This window comes from Apodemus sylvaticus, chromosome 11, assembly GCF_947179515.1.
Source record: "Apodemus sylvaticus chromosome 11, mApoSyl1.1, whole genome shotgun sequence".
Taxonomy (NCBI): Eukaryota; Metazoa; Chordata; class Mammalia; order Rodentia; family Muridae; genus Apodemus; species Apodemus sylvaticus.
Genome location: NC_067482.1, coordinates 6522335 through 6526592, shown reverse-complemented (window position 1 = coordinate 6526592; position 4258 = coordinate 6522335).

Here is a 4258-nt window from a genome sequence, read left to right as displayed (position 1 = left end):
ATATAAAAATGTTCTAGAATGACATCTTAGTGTCCTATTGCTGTGAAGAAACATCATAACCAAGGTCTTTCTTATAAATCACTTAATGGGGGTGGAGCTACAATCTTAGATGGCTAGCTGATGATTATCACTGTAGGAAGCAGGCAGGCGTGATGCTGGAGCAGTAGCTGAGTGCTTTACATCCTGATCCCCAAGCAGCATGCAGAGAGAGACACACATTCTCCAACAGGGACACAACCCCCAATCCTTCCAAGCAGTTTGTGAACTGAGGGCTACACTTGTAAACCCAGATGCCCACGATTGGCATTCTTCACACCCCACAGATGCGAATGGAATCATATCTCTAAGACTGCAGAAGGAGCGGAGAGTGGAAAGATGACCCTCGAGGAGGGAAATAAAGAGTTGAGGGCATGTCAGAAGAAAATTCACGTTCGTATCACGCCCTACTGTAAATACTGAGCTGCAAAGGATAGTCTGGGCTCTATTTGCCCTTAAGAAACTGGGTAGAAGGGGGAACAACTTCAGTGTCTGTGTGCAATGAAACACTAGATTTGAGTATATCCTTTTCCTTAAATTCCACAGTGTGAATGTGAGCTTGGGGTTTTCAGGTCCCTTTGGCAACAGGAAAACCTTGACCTTGCTTTTAATTCCCTTCCTCGTTTAAACAGCTGAGTTCGGGGCAAAGGAGATGGTGGCCGTGCTCTGGAGTCCTCATCAAGACTCTGGTTGCACTCCAACAAGCAGAAAGCTGGCTCTGTGCTGTTGGTGACCGGCAGCTGCTCCTGGCTCAGCCAGATACTACACTCTGGTGGTTTTGTGAGGCACTCAAGCCCTCGGCAGCTCTGAGACTCCTGAACCTTGTCATCTTCTCCCAGCAGGGAGTAAACATCAGGCCTAGCATCCTCTGTGTGACTTGTCCAATCTTAGCTCCTACCACTCAGCCTAAATATTCAGTCATCTGCCCATAACTACTCCCCCTGAGCCCTTGCTGTTGAGTCCCAGGCAGTCACTCAGTTCCCAAGAGCCTCGTCTGTCGACACCCCAAAGCTATCAAGTTAGCTTGTTACAGTACTGCACATGCTACCAAGGGACAAGGCTCCCGGGCCCGGGAAGGACTCTATCCCTTGCAGAACAGCAGGAGGCCCGTGGTTCATGTTCCTGCCGTTTGGTCCGCACATGTCTGGGGAGTGTGGTGTGTAGCAGTGATGGGGAATTTTGCACCTGTTCTTGGTCCGCACACCTGCTAAGAGACGGAGCACTGCAAACACCAGCCGCTCAGAGCCACTGCCAGACCAGCAAACCTTTGTCCTGGGAGGAAACTTATCTTTGTGAAAGGGAGCAAACAAACTTGCCCTCTGCTCTAGCGACAGAGATGCTCCTCTTCCAAGGTTGTTCTCTATACAAACGCCCATGAAAAGAGAGTCCCAAGGGCTCAGTCATTCTTCCCAGGGCTGTGCTGCAACGTGCGCTCCACCAAGAACTGTCTCCCAGTCAGAAAGCCCAGGCGATCCTTCCTTTACCCTCTCTGAAACTCCTAGCACACCGCTCCTTTTATAGATATAATTTAAATCACTCTCATTGTATTTTAATAAATTAATGTTCCTTAATGACAAATTTCTACTCTTAAACCCATAAACATAAAATGCTGGCCCGAACTGTCATGATAACAAAGTATTGCAGGAGAAAGGAAGCCTGTTAGATATCTCATGGGCAGGAGGAAATAAAAAATTAAGAAATTAACATTACTTCATTCTGCTGGTATTATGCGATCATTAAGAAGTAGGAAACACAAATCTTTATGAAATATAAAATACTGACATGCTCATTATTTCCCTGAATTGTGCCACCATGGTTAAGTGAGTCAGCGGGCTCAAATCTCCCCAAGCATGGCACTAATTCTTAGTGTTCTTATGATCGCAGCGCCACAGGGAGGTCTTGAGTGCAGGACCAGACTGAGCTAGGTAATAAGAACTTGGTAGGGAAGAAAAGAAAAGAAACAAGGAGAGAAGGGACAGAGGGAAGGAGAGAGAGGGGGAGGCAAGAAGGGAAAGAGGGAGGGAAAAGGGAGAGAAGGGAGGGAGGGAGAGGGAGAAGCAGAGGGAGAAAGGGAGGGATGGGGGGAAAAAGAGAGGGAAGGAGGGAGAGAGAGGGAGGGAGGGAAGGAAAGGGAGAGAGGAAAGGAGGAAGGGAGGGAGAGAGAGGAAAGAAGAGAGGGGGAAGAGAGAGGGAGGGAGGGAAGGAGAGAGAGGGGAAGAGAGAAGGAGAGGGAGGGAGGGAGAGGAAAGGAGGGAGGAAGAGGGATGGAGAGGGAAAGGGAGAGAGGGAGAGAGGGAGAGAGGGAGAGAGGGAGAGAGGAAGGAGGGAGAGAGAGGGAAAAGGAGGGAGGGAGAGGGGAAGGGAGAGAGGAAGAGAGGGAGGGAGAGGAAAGGAGGGAGAGAGAGGGAGGGAGGGAGAGGGAAAGGGAGAGAGGAAGACAGGGAGGGAGAGAGGAAGGAAGGAGAGAGAGGGAAAGGGAGGGAGGGAGAGGGAAAGGGAGAGAGGGAGAGAGGGAGGGAGAGAGGAAGGAAATAGGGAGAGAGGGAACGAGGAAGGAAGGAGCCGAAGGAGGGAGGAAAGAGAAATCATTAACTCTTCCTGTTCTTGAGCATCTAAGTCCTATCAATTTTATTTCAGATTGTAGCAAACTCTCACCACTCCCCACCATTTCTACAGCCACTAGTTTAATTGGTCCTCTTATGATTCCAGCCCTTACTGATGCCACATCACCCTCTGTGGGCTCGTCTCCATCAGTCTCCTGCAGTCCATGCTCTAGCATCCCTGTTATAATTTCCTTTCTTACCAAACAAATATGATTATATCTTCCCGTGGTCTCTGATTTCCCGCCAGCTGCCCTCCAGAAGCCAGCCCTTTTGTTTGGGTACAGGCCCCTCATGATGTAAGTCTGTTCCAATTTCACTTCCCTTCCGCTTCCCACTGCAACCCTAAACTCAGACCGCAGGAGCCTCTCACAGATCTCCAGATCTCCATGCCTCTGCACATTTTGTTCTCTTTGCCTGAAATGCCCTCTCTTCTTCTCTGTGCAGAGCGAATTCCCATCTGTGTCCAGGCCTTTCCACGGTCCAGCCTTCTGCAGCCATCTCCCTTGCTACATGGACTTTTATTTCTGTATATCTGTTTGTTCCCATGCCTGCGTCTTTTTCTAGACTAATTGAATGTGTGTATCATGACAGGTCTTCTGTTCTTCTATCCTGAGCTCCTAAGCTGAAATGTCTTAGCCATATCTGAGTATATATGCTGATTAGCGTAACAACTTAATTTCCTAAACTAAGCCAAGTATCAATGCATGCCTTAGTCTGAAACTAAATCTCAAACAACCAAATAATGGTATTCTATACATTTCCATGCTCTATGTTGTATTTATTTAATCTCTACATCTTTCTTTCCTGGAGTCCTTCCGTTTTGGTCATTTAAACACGATACAGAACAAGGCCCTGGGAAGACGGCTCAGTGAGTAAGGTCTTCATACCATAAACCTAAGTTTGAATCCCTGAAATCAGACATGAGACAGAGAGACGGCTCAGTGGATAAAAGTGCCTGCCACCAAGCCTGGTGATCAGCGTTCTGTCCCAGAGAATTACACAGTGGAAAGAGACAAACTATTCCTGCAAGTTGTCCTTTGCTCTATACACAGGCACATGCACACACACACACACACACACATGCACACACACACACACACACACACACACACACATGCACACACACACATACACATTAACTGTAATTAAAAGGATTTTAAATCTGGGAATGGCAATTCATAAACTCAGGCTTGACAGGCTCACTTCTGAATACTCATTGGCCAGCCAGTCTAGCCGAACCATGAGCTTCGGATTTAGTGAGAGACTGTCTGTCTCAAAAAGTAAACACTAAGGGTGACTGAGGAAAAGACACCTCATAAAAGTCCTGGGCCTCCACATTCGCGTGTGCACATGCACATACATACATACACACACACACACAAGCACACACAGACACATGCACATACAAACACACACATGCACATATACACACATATGCACACACACAGACACACAAACTAAAATATGCATGCTGAGTTATCACAAGGAAAGGAAATCAGGCTTACATTTTATTCCATTTTAAAAGTGTCAAAACAATAAGAGATAGTGAAACTATTAACTAAATTAAGCTTGAAAAGCATCTATGAATTATCCTTGCATGTTTCATAATATAAGAAAAA